We start from the raw sequence: 16,884 nt of genomic DNA, 5'->3' as shown, positions 1-16,884 counted from the left end.
TATATATATATGTGTGTGTATAATTGAATAAAAAATGGGTATAGCAGTTAGTTGAACTTAGCTGTTGTACATTTATTTGAACAAATTGTTAATGGTTTCTTTGACCATATAAAAAAATGGCGACCCAAGGTGGAAAGAAATTAACAGATCTGGAGACACTCAAATAATCCTCAACATAACACTCCCGGGACAAAGAGAAAGAACAACCACACTGAGAAACATTATTTGTCCACTCTTGGTTACTTCACTCTCCCACTGGTGAGAGATTAACTAAAGTAGATTTGTCCCGGACAAGCAACCAACCGTTCTCGAACAAAAAAACTCTAGTCTCTGTTTCTGTCCCTTTTCGAAAGGTTTCACTTATCCTAGCCTCATGTGGCAGGGTTACTCACGGTCACTGCAGAAGTTCCAAGTTGCCGGGAGCCAGAAACGGGGAGAGAGTAATTCAATTCAATTCAAAGATACTTCATTAATCCCAGAGGGAAATTAGAGTTTCAGTTTACACGATTCTGAGATCTAACCAGACATACATAGGCATAGACACATGACAAGAATTGGTGACTGTGGTCATTCACAATCCGAGTCGCGCTACCTTAATAGAGATCAGAGGGTTTATATATGGGGATTGAGTCGGGTGGAGGGAAAAAAAGGCACTTCAGAGTTACCCTCCACAGGGAGGGCAGCTTTGCCCTGCAAAAAACACCTCAGACAGAAATGCAACAGACTTCAGACATTACACAAAATAAGTGTCCACTAGGTGGGGCGGTAGGGTTGGGGACTATCCTCACATCAGTGCACGCAGCCACGATAAGCAGCGCTTGTCACCTCTGTTTGGACAGGGGAGGTAGGTAGTTGGGTTTAGAAAGCACAGTGACTCCTGGAAACGATTCAACGGCCTTCACCGGTCTCAGTCCCGCCCAGGCTGGGATAGGGAGACAGAGTTGCCATGGCGATGGCAGCGTTCCACATTTCTTCACAGGCTCAATGGCACCAGACTCAGATAAAAATTGCTTTGGGGCCAGAGAGAGATCATTTCCTCTCTGTCTTAAAGTTCCGTTGGTCCTCAACCCCTCTAAATCCAATAATGGCGTAATTAATCTATCCCAATCTGTGCTGATCCATCAACTTTCTCCTTGATCTAATCCACTTTCTGTGCCAGAGTCTGAATCTCAGCCAAAGTTCCAAGCTTCCGACTCATCTCGACAATTATATGAGTCTGTGCATTCACAGTGCGGTGTTATCCATCCCTGGATTGAGCCAATATTCCTCGACAGTTCATTAATTTTCTGGTAAGCCAGGTAACCGCTCAGGCCAAAAAGCAAGAAACCTGACACCAACACCACGAATATCCAGACGTCTTCAGAATCCTCTACAGACAGTTGAGAGAGGCAGATCAGGTTCCACTGTTTCCAGGAGTCCATGATATACCCAGCTGGCTCTGTCCCAGAGGGGCATCGGGGAGCCCCTTCTCCCGTTCTCATCGCTGAAAAAATGTTGTCAATTGCATTGAGAGACCAACTGACCAGGTCCATTTTAATAATTTCCAGTTTCCAGAAATAATGCAGAAGCGCCGCACACCCAAAGACAGACAAAGAGCCTTGGGATAAGATATGGAGGAGGGGAGGAAAAAAGCATCTGTACTCTCCATGAGCCGGAAGAAAAAAAAAGGTCCAGTCATGCCACACTCCTCAAAAGGAGGAGAGAAAAATAAAATAACAATAAAAATAAAAAAAAAATCCAGGTCCTTCCAGTTCCTCGCTGGTGGTGAAACGAGCAGCAGTTTTTCATTAAAAAAAATTCACCAAACTTTGCACTGGTTAATTAAGCGATTCACTCTTTCGGCTACTCTACAAAAAGGCTTTTGCCCCCACGACCCGAGAGTAACTCAGAATTTTCACCCGTGAAGAAGCTCCTTCATCCATGCTAGCCTCCTCGTTTAGCCTTAGCCATCCAACCAGGACTCCGTCTTCTTCAGCCTTTTGGCTAATTCCTCTTCTTTGGATCGAAACGCAGTAACCCGACACTTTTTCCGAACTATTTTGCGCCAGCTCTGTTTGAGCACGAACCTGCACTCCTGCTCCACACTTCAGCTCGCCAGCGCCCGTGCCTCAATTTTTTTCTCTCCTTTTTTTCAGCATTTTTCGTTGCTCCTCCTCTCGCAGGAACGTGAGTCCACTCTCTCCGAAGCCCGAGTCCCCTCCCTTTTACTCTCTCTCTCCCCCCTCGTGGCTCCAGCTCCACCTGCTTGCCTAAAAACACATTCTTAAAGGTCAAAACCTGCAGATACATATCAGGATGAAAACCACATTCAAGTCTTTTCAAATAATCCAACATTTATGTCCCTCGCTGTCCTCCACCTTTACTCACAGCATTTTTCCAGAAGTGCAGCGGTGTGTTTTCATGGGTTTATTCCTGGCAGTGGAGCGGAACAACAGCATATATGACATCAAACAAAGATATCAAACATGGTTTCCTTCTTTTTGGTTTGATTGGATTATGTGGATTGCATAAGCAAACCGTAACCTTGAAGTCCAGAGGGATCGTGCAATCTCGCGAGGAGGGTGGCGGAAGTCTCGAGGGATTTTGCGATCTCACGAGTTGAGCGAGGAGCACGGCAGACAAGCCGCTTCGCTACTGAGACTCTCCCGGTGTGCACTTGAGTGCTGTGATAGTCGTGAATAAACCGTTCCGCGCTGCTTTTGCTCCCAGTGTGCATTAGGCAAAAGAACAGGGTACCACATCCGTAGGAAGATCACTGACTGTTTAAAAACGATAGCACATGAAACATCTGAAGTTGTTTCGCACCAAGGGCCACACTGTTAACAGATTGAAGAGATGTTGAAACTTCTGAATATCAAGGGTGTTGTTTTTTTCTAACACAGCGTTTGCACCATGCAGGGATTATCTATAACAAACACCAGGTCACTTTCGACCCTAGGTCAACTTTGCGTCACCAGATCAACTGCCTCAGGCCTGAGACAATGTGGTGTGGTGGTGAGGGTTGGTCAGATGAGGTGAACTGTCTGTAATTTCCACAAATTGACTTCTTCAAAAGAGTTTTTTTCTGCATCTCATGGGAGGCTGAGTACATGCATCGCAATCATGGCCTCCGTTGCTGAAGCTGACTACAGGAGCTGTGGCTAAAGTGGTTGTTGGTGCTTGTTGCTGAAGTAACCACAGAACCTGTTGGTAAACACCAGCAGTGATGGAAACCAGCAAGCCTAAAAAAGACGGCCATGGCCAAAGGGACAGCAGCTTCGTTTGTTTTTACGTTACTGTATTTTTGCACAACTCTGTAGCTGTGAAGCTCGCACACAAGAATTTCACTCGCATGTACTGTACCAGTGTACCTGCACATGTGACGTGACAATAAAAGTGAGTTGATTTGGTTTGGTAGTTGGAAGGAAATCAGACAGAACATGGAGAGGAACTTTGTTTTTGTCTCAGAGAGGTTCTGGTAAATACTTACTAATTCACAAAAGGTAAGCAGGGCTTCTCTTTGGCTGTTTGGTTGGGATTTTACTCTATTGGCATTGCAGACGCATCACTTTAGAGTCACTCTGAGGACCAGAACAGTATCTGGAATTTTTTAATATAACACGGATTATTTTCCACATAAAGCAGCAAAGGTAAGACTGAATTTACACTTTTGACTTCATGAAATTAGTTCTGTTTTGCTGCTGTGTTACTCTGCGAGTTTTGCACGTAGTACTTAGTACTTATATTGTTGTATAATTCAATTCAATTCAATTCAAAAATAAATAAATAAAGGAGAGTCTGGGCTTTAATTTGATAGGATCATATTGCATTGTCAGTATGTGTATTTAGCTTTTTTCCAGCCTTTTCATTTAGCGGCTTACTGTCACTGGGCATATATTGGTGAATATTAAACATATTTTGGGAACAACTTTGTTGCTGGAAGTGCTCCTGGACCTGGTAGCGGAGCCATTAGGTTTAAGTTGTGTGGTACATAAGAATAGTAATTTGGTGCCCCTAGTGGTAATATGTGGTTAGCGCATCTAAAATCAGACAGCAAAAATGTGCCCCACCAAAAGAAAAATTCACCAGCCACCACTGGCCGATGTCATGAGCCGGGGTGAGTACTCTGCCCATCTCACCTCTGTCGAGCTTTGCCTGCAGGAGAGGGACTGCAGCTGATCCTCATCGGACTGATCAGCGGGGCGGCTTTAAAAGGAGGACGATTATCCTTACTCGACGCCGGATGATTAACCACTGCCTGGTAGACTCTAGCCTCGTAGTAATTTTGAACCTCGCCTTGTCTTTGAAACGTTTTTTGGAACTCGTTTTAACCTGAACTCAGTTTCTGCTTGGACACTCACCCACAGACTTGCTTCATCGCTGGATCCTCTCCCGTCTCAGGGTCATAAGGATTATTCACCGGTTCGCTGCCTGGATTCCTACTCCGCCCAGCCGTCCCGCTCTCTGCCGATCACGCTCTCTCTCCACTGCCTCGTACTCATCCGCCTCGTCCGTTCCACTCACCCACTTTATCACAAATCTCTTCTGGATATCACCCCGGCTCATCTCCCGTCTACGTTCATCCTGAACTTCCTCATCGTAAGTTCCGCCTTCAAACATTCCCTCTGGACTACAATTCCCATTACTCACCTCTGGTTTCCCTCTAGTTACCGCTTCCAGATTCTTCCTCCCGCTGGATCTCCAGTACGCCCTCAGTTCACCTCCTCATCTAAATAAAATTATTGTTTCTTCTTCTACCTCGTCTCCGTGTCTGATCCTGTGTGTCTTACCCCAAAACATGACAGCCGAGACCCACCCCAAGAAAACTGAACAGCTTGGGTAATACATGTTGCATGATTTATATAACAAAAAAACAAGAATAAAACACATTTGCACTGTTCACTGAAACAAATGAGGTTTCACTCTATATCAGCAAAATCAATACAATAACAGGCTCGGTGCGCTACGCAGGCCATGTGCATGCTTAATAAGCACCACTCACTTTCACCGTCACTTTGCAGATACAACTCACAAAGTTACATCTTATGTGACGATAAACCGGCTCTCCCCCCTTTTCTGCAATTCCATTCTCAAGCTTCTCATTCAGGATTTAAGTTGAAGAGTCGGGTGTTAGGAAGTAAAACCGCAGTTCAGAAGAGGCTTATGTTAAAAAGAGTCATCGTGAGAAACTCACCTGCCTTAAAAAGAGAGAGAACGAGAACTCTGATGCTATCATCTCCCTTAACTAGAGTACAACCCCCATCCCACTCCGCACAATCCATTTCTACCTGCCATCATCCTAAACGTACCTGTCAAAGTCTTATAGAAATACTTATCTGGAGCTAGCCGGGCCTCAGAGGGAAGGCTGTGGGTGGGCATGTGTGCAGAGTGTTGTAACACAGACTGAAAGAAAGAGACAGAGACACAAAGAAAGACAGCTGCGCCGAGGCCCGCGGAGAGAGGGAGCAGTGATAAAGAGAGAGATGTGGATAGAAAAAAGCGATTGGGCTGAAAACGGGTAATATCCTCTGAGCACTTTCCTATCAGTGGTGCGACAAAGCACGTGAAGCCCAGGTATTAGTCTTCCCTCTTCCTGTCTAACTCACCCTCGTTCTCGTCGTGCATAACTCTTCTACCTTGTACTGCTGTCTATTTTAAGCCTTTCCTTCAACATGCCGTGTCAAACAAGCCTGAAATCCCTGCTAATACTAGTTGCCCCTGAAACACTGATCTCACCGCCTTCATTAGACAAGTCACCCCCCATCTCTTACTGCTACGCGCACACTAACACGCACGCACACACACACACACACACACATTCAAGAAGGAAAAAGTTAAGGAAGGAAGAAACAGTTTTGACATTGCTTTTACATTTTGAGCCCCTTAAATCCCAGGATCTGTCTCATTTCTACCTGGAGATAAGACAAATTAATATGAGCTCATGCGGGCTGGTTCTTAATGCTTTGTGGTTTCCAAAGCCCCTCCTGCTCCGGCTCTCAAAGTTATCACTTGGCCCATGATAGTCTTTAAACAAGAGAGATGAAGTGCTTCGGTTAAACTAGCTGAAAAGGTGACAGCGAAACACGTTGGGGGAACATTTATCACACACTGGTGGCCAAAGGAACGATCCGTCTCCTGAGCAGAGGCCTTAAAGACGGCCACTTTAAAAAGATGCGGAGCGTTCAGAGAGCACTCACCTTAGAGAGAACTATGAAAGCTTTTGGATGTATGGCTGCACATTGGATCTGATATATTTTCACCACAAAATGCGCTTGCATGACTGGTTCAACTTTTGTAACAAGTGACACAAAATCAAGACTCAAAATGGAGATGTGTGCTTCTTCTGATGTTAAGTGCAACGGCGTGCTTCTCGTTAGGGAGACACCCCGTACAAGCCACGTAAATCAATCTGGGTTATACCGTGTTAAACTTCATGCAATATACCCCCAGCTTTCATTGCTTCTATCATACACATTTACACAGGCAAACATGCAGCACGTACACACACACACACGCAATACTCTCATGCACGCTCACAAGATATCTATTGCGTGTGTTTCTCTGTGCCAAGGACTTTTTTCTGAGTCAAAGATAATACAATTCATTTTTCTTATTTCCTTACAATACATCTTTCAGTTCTGCCTTTTTCCGTGCATGAAATTCATTTTCTAATGGAAATATTTGTTTTGTAAATCAAATATGTATTATGCACAGAATGCAAAGCGCAAATTAAATTATGTTAATGAAATGAAAGAGATATGAAATGCATATTTCATGGACAAAACATAACCCTGCCGAACAGCCATTTCTTGATAAAATCTTTAAACACAATCTCATTCGGAGAAAGACATATTGCCATGGCAGATAGCACCTCATTAAAATGGTCTCCTTTAATATCAGTGCTTAGTATATATGGGATTGTAAATAACCACTGGGGAAGAGGAACCAATAATGAAATACTGTCTTTAATAGCTTGCCATTGATGTCAGCATAAAAAGTCTACTAGAGGAATATTGGAAATTGGGTGTGCACACACATAGTCAAAAGCTGTAAATGATTGCATATTTAAATAGAGCTGACTAAGGAAAATATGATATAGATATTAGTAATAGGCAGAAATTTATGCTGACCTCACATAATTCCACAAAAAAGCCTAGACTGTTTTAAATTTTATATTGGTTACACTTAATGAATAATAGATTCTGGAGCTGTTGTTGTGCAGTCCGTGATGTTAATAAAAGCACAAGAATAGGAGCCCTGCTCTGCCCAGCCGACTAGCAAATGAACTAGACTGGCTTTTCAGCAGAAATAAATACAGCAATAAATATCAAAAGAGGGAGATGGTGTGGAAAGTTGGGGGGCGAGGGCAAACAAAAACAAAAAGTGGATGGATAACAGGACAGAGGCAGCGAGAGTAACCGTGACGAAGGTGCAGACAGACAGCCAACAGGGACAGCTGCTCCTGTTCGGATGTGGACACCGTAGAGGCAAAAATTCACTTAATAAGCATCTCAACTCATACAGAACATGGTTGTCCCTTTTGGGGTTGGGCTGGATTAACAGACAGCCCCTACCGATGATAAATGAAGGTGCAGCGTACTCCAGGGAAGGTGACAAGCCCAGATTACAATACGACTGACTGATTGAGTGATAGCTGTCTTTTACAACAAAAATACCCAGTTTCACAAATATTCAGATAAAATCTTTTAATATAACTCTGATGCATTGCGTGATTCACCAGTAGGAGTAGTCAATATCAAGTCATTGCGTCGTTGGACGGTATTATTGTTAGACAATGATGAGGAAAGGGTTTGTCTGAGTGTCTGTAAAGAGGAAGATTTCTCCAAGAGTGGGCTGATTCCTGGCAGGAGGTCACCACACTCAGTCGCTTTATATCAACCTCACTTTACAAGCCTAATTTACCTCCCAGCCCTCTTCAACTTCTCCATTCTTCATTGCCCCTGAAAGCCCCTTATATGCTTCTCATTGCCTTCCTCTCAGCAGGCGGCCTCCTCATCTATGTAATGTGTTTCTGCCGTAAAAGGAACATTCTGAGGAGGTTTAGGTAGCTTCCAAAACCTTTATCTACTTCTTCACAACGAAGCGCGACGTCTGCCAGCTAGCTGCTGGTTTGAACATTTCAACTATTAGCTGCTACTCACTGCAGCACGTTCCCGACACACCTACCAGCCAGCCACCAGGTTCTAAACCATGTTCTGTGTGTTTTGCTGCTTTTGTCAGCATCTTAAGCTCAAATTCAAACCAGTGTGAAAACATCTAGTCCTGCTGGTTGTACTGGGCTGCTTCAAGCTAACTCAAGCATGTTCACTGATAAAATACAGAATAAGGAAATGCACAAAAAGATGCATGACAAAGACATTGGGGATCTTTTGAAGATGTATTTCTTATCAGTTGGGTTGTTTTAAGCCAAGGATCATTTAAATTTAATTGTCAGTGTGGAACGGCGTGACTGTAGGGAATAAGCACAGAAAGCATCAGAGATGCCGATCTTCTACCGCTACATCAGAGTTAGTGATGATTGCATTTGCTGCGCGTACTCTGGAGAATACTTTTATTTATATATATTTTGTTATCCAGCTGACAGTTGTCGCTGTAAACCAAGGAAACCCCTTGGTTTAGGAGATTCTAGACTTCCTGCTGTGGAAGAAGAGCTCTATGAACACCTGCTGAAAAGGCCGCTAGCTAACCCAAGCCAAGACACCTTGGAAGCGCTAAATGACAAACACATAAAATAGTTCAATCAAACAATTCATTGTTTTTTCTTCTCAACAGCATAACTGAGAGCTTGCCTGGTCATGGACCCACCCCACTGTCATCCATTCTTTTCCCTGGTCATGGGATCTATGACCAAAGCACTCCCCGGAGTTCAGCGACATGTGGCACATCCCGACTACAACTGTCTGCTTCCCTATCGGCGACCCGTGAGCCACGCTCCTGAGCAGCCTGATGTCCATTCCATCTGCATGTCACTGCATCAAGACCTTTATTATGGGTGACATTTCTTCCACTCACTCCCTGGACTTCCTCCTGTTGACGGAATCTCGGGGAAAGCCAGGAGAAAATAATGCTTTTTCTGATCTTTTCCTACCAACTTGCTCATTTTTAAACTCGCCCAGACTGCCAGCAGAGGTGGTGGGCTTGCTACTGTCTTTAAAAACTCTTTCAGATGCAAGTTGATCAGAGTTGAAAGCCTCCACCCTAAAGGTCTATAAGTGTCTCACTGTGATGTTAATGACAAAGCTGTGTCTGGTCATTCTTCCTCATTGTTGAGATGTTGGTTCGTTACATCAGTGTACTCATCTTCACCACACCATTATGCCATCTGCTGCTAGTGAATTTGGTGTATTTATGGCTTTGGAAAATGTTATTTCATCACTACACTCAGATGATAGTCTTGATTTGTATAGCCATGAAGCATGATACATCCCCTTTTTCGTTTTGGTGGGTGTCAGCAACAAATTGGTGCATTAGCGACACCGCAGGACCACAGCGGTAGCAGCAGCGTTGTTCTTGATGGCTAAATTATTAAGAAATGTGGAGTTTAAACTTTTAAAGCGGAGTTCTAATTGGATTAACGCCTCAACATGTTTTGTATTAAATTTTCATTTGCAGCCAGGAGCATTTCGTTCCACTGATGTTGCTCCTGATGTCAGCGTCATTAATGAGTTTAATTACATATCAGCTTTTTAATCTGCATTTAACTGTAGTTTAAAAATGTTATTTCCCACTTTTACCACGACCGACTTGTCCTGTGATGCATTTCCTGTTCCTTTTGTGTGCAGCAATCACAGACAGACAGTGTAGAACATAACAGAAGCCCCATGGGCATCATTTGGATTCGTAGGATGTCCAAGTAAGATCCCGTCTTTCTCACCTCTGATTGGTTAGAAGGGCTTTACTACGATTGGCTATTTCATTTGGCAGCAAACCGTCTTGCCTTGCTAGGTGCAGACTGTTCTCCTGGCGTACACTAGGGATACAACGATACCATTTTTTTCCAAACCGATACGATACCGACACTTGGATCTGAGTATTCGCTGATACCGATTACAGATACCGATACTTCTGCCATACAAAAAAATTGTAAGAATTGGAATACACGTTTTATTTTCTTCTCTGCTTTCAACAGGAAAAGACTGTGAGGTAGATAAAAAGTAAAATGTATGAACAGAAACGACCACAAAACCAAAATATTAGGTGAACAGAAATGACAAGTTACAGTGAAGCCTCTTTCAACCAACTGCATTGGTATCGGTTAACTTTTACCGATACCGATACTGGCATTGGTGTCAGTATCTGCACTGTTATCGATACCAGTATCGGTAACAGTGCATCCCTAGTGTACACTGTGCGACTTTTTCACTCGTGGCACTCAGCTTCAGCTCAGACTGTACGACTTCCTCCCAGAGCAAATCTCACGAGTCATGTGCTCACACTGTACGACCCAGTTCTCGGCTGCGACCTGACTGCTCACACTGTACGTCTGGTAGCAACACGTCGTACCTAAAAAATATGCTAAAAATAGCAGTTTTTACACAACATGTCGGACTTTGTTTGTGTTGTTACTGATGTCTGTTGTCCTTCAGGACACACACAGGGCTTTATGGGGGTTGGATGAGGAAAACCAAAGAAAGAAAGTAAATCAGTGTTTTGTAATTATCCATTTCAGCTAAATAACTGACAAAAATATTTACAAAGATTTGATAAATCAAGTTAAACATCAAAAACACACATAACTCATCAATTTATGCCACTATGTATACCAGATGTGTGATGTGCCTTGATGCAAGCTGATGCAATCAACTTAATAGTTTGATAAACATTTTATTTTAACATTAGTGACTGATTGTGAGTACAGCTTGACTGATAGAGTTTGGACTTTTAAACTGATATAGCGTAAATAGTAGTAAGAACTAAAGTAGAGAATAACTTATTCTAGTTGTGTTGCATTGCAAATGGAAGAAAACGGTTGGCGTTTCAGACAACAACCTTTGCACAACTATTATAATGAAATTACGGTATAAGTACAATATCATATGTTTCAAAACATATCCTGATATGATAATATAATCGGTATATCAACCAGGCCTACTTGTGACAACTTAACTCACACTGTAGCAGCTGGAAACGTTCTGCTAAATCCTTTCAAGAAGAGTGGAAAGCCTACACTAGTGTTCTGAACCTACAAGGCCAAAAGCATTATGTCATGAATCAGCCTATCTGCAGCTTTTCAGTGTCAAAGTTTGCTTTTATGTTTAAATACTTGAAATAAGAAGTAGGCCATCTTTGTTTATGTCAGGTACAGTTGTATGTGTGTTACATGCTCTTAACCTCCTACTGCAACCCTTCTTTATGTCTGTGCATTTGAAAGCCCTGACTGTGGTGCAGAAATGCCTCAGAAAGTTGTGTACTTATTAAAATTTTAGTAAAGGTAAACTTTGTATTTTATACCATCTCCACTAACCTTTGTGCTATGAACATTCGTACTGTTTGTACAAAGTGTGGTGCAGTTTGTGCTGTTTTTCTGCTTTTGCGCATTGTGTTGTTTGTTTATTTTATTGAATTTTCACTTTTACTCTTATTTACATTGTATATGCATTATTCAGTAAAGGACCTGGAGCTTGGACACTATATCCTGACTCCCATATTCAATTCTTTGCAGTTTGGCTGAATTTTGTATCAACATGCACACAATAGGCAATACATTTATAAACACTTTTGAATACCTCTAATAAAGCTCAATAAATAGAGCAGATTAAACATACTTAAATTACTGGAAAGCTAAGTGGAACTAAAAGATCTTACAGGTTAAACATGAAAAATAAGTCTGTGTTCCATCCTGATTCATGCTCCCTCTCACTGTCCTCATCAGCCCCCTCTCGTTCCTCAGTCCGTGTATTGGAAACTTGGTAAATGTAGACAAAGCCCATATTGTGATGAGTTGACACATTGTTTCTGAGTGAAGCACAAGAGGGAATTTAACAATGACACAATGAATTCCCATTTTATAGAAACTTAAAAAGACCCAAGGAATTGAAAGGCGTTCAAATTCAAAAATGGGACACTGCATACAGGCAATTAACACCATTCTTCTACGTTTCCTTTGAATCCTTGAAGAAAATACTGTTGAAGAAAGGATACCAATGGTAAATTTGGTGGTAGAGAGAGGTGACCTTGTTAGGTAATTAACATCTTATTCTGAGTTTAATTAGACAAACTAAATCAATTCAACCTAGGTATGAAAAGAGGGTGCCTCTGAAAACAGCAAAAGGAGAGGGAAGGTAAATTCTGTTTTAATTGTATGAAAGCATTAAAAATGCACCTGTTCGCCAGCAAATTGCCTCACTCATGGAAATCCACGGGGAGATTCAGCCCCAATTCAAAATAGCATCAAGTTGTTAAGATAGCTATTTATGTGCTTGGGTACATGGAAAGAAAACAGAGGAGGGAGGAAATCCAAATGATGTTCCTTGTTGTTCACAGTCCCCCTTGTTAGGGATTCTAAACAATGCCTTGGAAACTTTTTAGATTTTGTGCTTTGTGTCTCTGTTGGCTTGTCTTCACCAGCCAAACTCTGTCTTAACCCCCTTTGGTGTGCAGCAAATAGACTCAACCTCCATACAATCATTTCCTTTCCGTTCTTCTTTTCCTTTCCCTCCTTCTCTTGAATCCCCGAGCTATTGCTTTATTTGCATCTGGTTCAAAAATAAAACTCAAAAAAAGTCTGGTTTCTCTTTAGGATGCGATGAGTGACAGGTCATCGAGGAGAGACTCTATGTATTTAATTGGGAATTCAGAGGTCAGGAAGTGAACATGGCCTGGACGCACTGGACTCGTATCCAAGATTGATGGCATGACAACACACTTAACACCTAAGGTTCACGTGTGTGTGTGTGTGTGTGTGTGTGTGTGTGTGTGTGTGTGTGTGTGTGTGTGTGTGTGTGTGTGTGCGTGTGTGTGTTTTCCATATTTTGAATGCATCTCTCATGGGACGGTGGCTTGAAGCAGTGATCGAATCACAAGCTGCCTCCAAATAAAGTTGATAGAAGTTCTGATCAAAGTCGTATGACTTCAGGCACTTGTGTCCATGTAAAATATACAACCAAAGTGTGTGAAAAACCTACACGAGCTTGATCTAATTTCAGTTTTAAACACCCATGTTAATTTTCATGTTAATAAACATGCCTTAAAATGGTTTAATATTGAAGTTGTTTAGTTATAAATCCCATCTCACTCTCCCCAGGGGGTCTCATCCTTCCAAGCTCGGGTCCTCTACCAGAGGCCTTTGAGCTTGCGGGTTCTGTGCAGTATCTTAGCTGTTCCTGGAACTGAACTTATCTGGACTGAAATGTCTGATATTTTTCCTGGGATCTGCTTCAGCCTCTCCTCCAGTCTGGGGGTTACTGCCCCGAGTGCCCTGATGACAACGAGCACAACTGATTTAACCCTCCCAGTGTCCTAATGGGTGTGACCCCGCGAGGAAAATTGACCATTGACCAGGGTTGATGGTTTATCCCTTGGGTCCATGTGGCAGGGGTGAGGAGTGAGCACCACCTCACCCCGCCACGTGGACCTCAAGGGATAAACCATCAATTCTGCTCAATGGTCAACTTTCCTCGCGGGGTCACACCCATAAAGACAGTGGGAGGGTTAAACAACATTAAGAGCTGCCTCAAAGTGTCGAACGATTGTGAAAATAATGTTCCCAGATTTGTGTCTTATAATCTGGAGGACCTGCCACCAGTGTTCGTCAGTTACTTGGATGTCTCATGCCCGTTAAGGAGAAATAGAGCAGTTTGAGTGCAAAAGTTGCAACTTTGGGAGATACAGGTCCTTCTCAAAAAATTTGCAAATTATGATAAAGTTCATTATTGTCTGTAATCTACTGATAAACATTAGACTTTAATATATATTAGATTCATTACACACAACTGAAGTAGTTCAAGCCTTTTTTGTTTCTAATATTGATGATTTTGGCGTACAGCTCATGAAAACCCAAAATTCCTATCTCAAAAAATTAACATATCATGAAGAGGTTCTCTAAACGAGCTATTAACCTAATCATCTGAATCAACTAATTAACTCTAAACACCTGCAAAAGATTCCTGAGGCTTTTAAAAACTCCCAGCCTGGTTCATTACTCAAAACCGCAACCATGGGTAAGACTGCCGGCCTGACTGCTGTCCAGAAGGCCATCATTGACACCCTCAAGCAAGAGGGTAAGACTCAGAAAGACATTTCTGAACTAATAGGCTGTTCCCAGAGTGCTGTATCAAGGCACCTCAGTGGGACGTCTGTGGGAAGGAAAAGGTGTGGCAGAAAACGCTGCACAACCAGAAGAGGTGACCGGACTCTGAGGAAGATTGTGGAGAAGGACCGATTCCAGACCTTGGGGGACCTGCGGAAGCAGTGGACTGAGTCTGGAGTAGAAACATCCAGAGCCACCGTGTACAGCCGTGTGCAGGAAATGGGCTACAAGTGCCGCATTCCCCAGGTCTAGCCACTTTTGAACCAGAAACAGCGGCAGAATCGCCTGACCTGGACTACAGAGAAGCAGCACTGGACTGTTGCTCAGTGGTCCAAAGTACTTTTTTCAGATGAAAGCAAATTCTGCACGTCATTCAGAAATCAAGGTGCCAGAGTCTGGAGGAAGACTGGGCAGAGGGAAATGCCAACATGCCTGAAGTCCAGTGTCAAGTACCCACAGTCAGTGATGGTCTGGGGTGCCATGTCAGCTGCTGGTGTTGGTCCACTGTGTTTTATCAAGGGCAGGGTCAATGCAGCTAGCCATCAGGAGATTTTGGAGCACTCCACACTTCCATCTGCTGAAAAGCTTTATGGAGATGAAGATTTCATTTTTCAGCACGACCTGGCATCTGCTCACAGTGCCAACACCACTGCTAAATGGTTTACTGACCATGGTATTACTGTGCTCAGTTGGCCTGCCAACTCTCCTGACCTGAACCCCGTAGAGAATTTGTGGGATATTGTGAAGAGAAAGTTGAGAGATGCAAGACCCAACACTCTGGATGAGCTTGAGGCCGCTATCGAAGCATCCTGGGCTTCCATAACACCTCAGCAGTGCCACAGGCTGATTGCCTCCATGCCACGCCGCATTGAAGCAGTCATTTCTGCTAAAGGATAACTGAACATAATTATTTGAAGGTTCATGTCTTTGTATTAAAAACACTTTTCTTTTATTGGTCGGATGAAATATGCAAATTTTTTGAGATAGGAATTTTGGGTTTTCATGAGCTGTACGCCACAATCATCAATATTAGAAACAATAAAAGGCTTGAACTACTTCAGTTGTGTGTAATGAATCTAATATATATGAAAGTCTAATGTTTATCAGTACATTACAGACAATAATGAACTTTATCATAATATGCTAATTTTTTGAGAAGGACCTGTATAGTAAAATGATAGAGTGATGTCAGCCAAGACTTAAGTACAATCATGGTGCGAGTACATGGCCGAGTGACTACCTTAAAACAGATCCACAGCAGAACCAGCTAAGGAAACTACATGGCTGCTGCTGTAGCTACGGAGGAGTCTCACGCGACCACGGCTGAAAACATGCGAGGACAAGCCTCAGTCTCCAATGTGGAGTCAGGTTGTAGATCCCGTCCTATGGAAGCAGAGGTCACTGTTTCCGACAACACCATGCAGCTCATGGACAATTGAAGCGATCTGGAACAAAGCACACCCCATGATGCTGCGATCAGGGCTCTGAGAGGGCCAGACCATCACTTCCAGGACTTCTGGTTGTTTACGCTGAAGACGGTTCTTAACAACATTGGCTGTATGTTTGGGGTCTTTGCACTTTGTAAACAGATTTGTTTAAATCATTATTTGTCTGAAAGCATTTCTAAAACCTTTGCACAGTGATGTACATGTAGAATTATTTAGTGTTTTGACCTGTTTAATAGTTCTTTAAGCTTCATTGAAGTGTATTTCCAGCTGAGAGTAGATTAGCATAAAAATGGTGTCAAAAGTAGGAATCCATTTTTCTTCATGAAATCAAGCGGGCTTGGTTTTATTCCACTGTTAGTCTACAGCAGTCAGGCCTGCAGCTGGTGGTGGGCATGCAATCACATAACCGTGATTAGTTAGACAACACCACCCTCACCTCTGGGCTCAGTAGAGGGGAGCCCTTTCTCTGCAGAAAAATAAAGATGATGAGCAAAAAGCTACGAGTGAGCAGCACAAGAGGCAGACCAAGACAGAGTAAAATAAAGAGAAGTCAGGCCACCGTGAAGAAACAGCACACGAACAAAACCACTCCACCTAGACAGCCGTCGATTGGCAGTGCTTCATGTGGCCTCAATTATAACGACTAATTACAGTTTCACAGTTTTTGTGCTTGAAGTATAAAGAAATTACAGTGGAGGTCATGTGAAAAGCTCCAATGCAAAGCACCACGGTGTAAAAAATCCAAGGCAATAATCCAAATCTACCATGTGCCCTCTGCTATAACTCAAGACAGAGTGTGAGGGAAAACTCGAAAACATGTTGTCCTTTATTTCAATCTTCCCGCTTAAGCCCCACCCCCACTCTCTGCTCTCATTTTATTATTCAACCTTTTTCATGCCATCTGGCCCACTCATCTCTCTCCATAAAAAAAGAAAACTAATTCATGTTCCAAGTCATCCGTATGATGAATAGTGCAGGTCCAGGTGCTACTGGTGTAAAAAAAGAAAGAGGGAGAAAAGGCAGAGAGATGGTATGAGAGAGAGAGAGACAGTGACTGATAGAAGAGTTGGAGAAACCCGAACTGTGTGTGTGTGTGTGTGTGTGTGCGTGCGTGCGTGCGTGCGTGCGTGTGTGTGTGTGTGTGTGTTGATTATAAATGCGAGCCATTATGAGCGAGGCCCATTTTAA

At 42.9% G+C, this 16,884-nt stretch overlaps 1 protein-coding gene across 2 annotated transcripts in view; it reads right to left on the bottom strand.

Annotated features, from left to right (window-relative positions):
* The window catches only part of LOC139071712 (ice nucleation protein-like), a 162,393-nt gene that overhangs the window by 92,833 nt on the left and 52,676 nt on the right, over nucleotides 1–16,884 (bottom strand). The gene's annotated exons all lie outside the window — the stretch shown is intronic.

Source organism: Nothobranchius furzeri, chromosome 9 (assembly GCF_043380555.1).
Source record: "Nothobranchius furzeri strain GRZ-AD chromosome 9, NfurGRZ-RIMD1, whole genome shotgun sequence".
NCBI lineage: Eukaryota > Metazoa > Chordata > Actinopteri > Cyprinodontiformes > Nothobranchiidae > Nothobranchius > Nothobranchius furzeri.
The sequence above is the reverse complement of the archived record's forward strand: the minus strand, read 5'-3'. Positions and strand labels throughout refer to the sequence as shown.